The following is a 670-nucleotide window of genomic DNA, read 5'->3' on the forward strand; positions in this document are numbered from 1 at the left end:
TTTTTTTTTTTTTTTTTAACATAACAGAACTACAGGTAAGAAGCTAAACCAGGGGTAGGCAGCCTTGGTACTCCAGCTGTTGCGCAACTACAAATCCCATGAGGCATTGCAAGACTCTGACAGCCACAGGCTTGACTCCCAGAGGCAGATGCATGATGGGATTTGTGGTTTCACCAAAACTTGAGTGTCAAGGTTGTCTACCCCTAAGCTAAACCTACATACTGTATGTGTGAACTGTTTCACCTACTAAAGGATTTGTAATTCTTTTTAGCCAGATGTGTGATCCAAGTACCCCAGAAAGGTAGCACAGCCAGGTCATAAACTTTGCTGTTCTCCACTGCTGTTATAGCATAACTCTGGCTACAAAAATATATTCCACAAAAGCCAAAAAGGATATAAATCCACTTTGTGTGCACCAAATGTCTTTGAAAACCTCGATATTACTTTTTGAAAGTGGCAGCAAAATTATCACTGCGCTGTACATATTCTGTGCCGAGAGGAGAGCTGTGGGAGGGGCTCAGCAGGCTTCACCCACTACAGGCTGCCTGCAGAAAACTACAGGAGGGGGCGAACATAAGACCGCTCACCCTGCACAATGAGAGAGAGCAGCAGTGACTGGTCTTTATTACAGGAGGGGTGGAGACAAGACCAGTCACCCTGCACAAAGAGA

This window comes from Nanorana parkeri, unplaced genomic scaffold (assembly GCF_000935625.1).
Source record: "Nanorana parkeri isolate BGI_ZX_2015 unplaced genomic scaffold, ASM93562v1 scaffold1106, whole genome shotgun sequence".
Lineage (NCBI taxonomy): Eukaryota > Metazoa > Chordata > Amphibia > Anura > Dicroglossidae > Nanorana > Nanorana parkeri.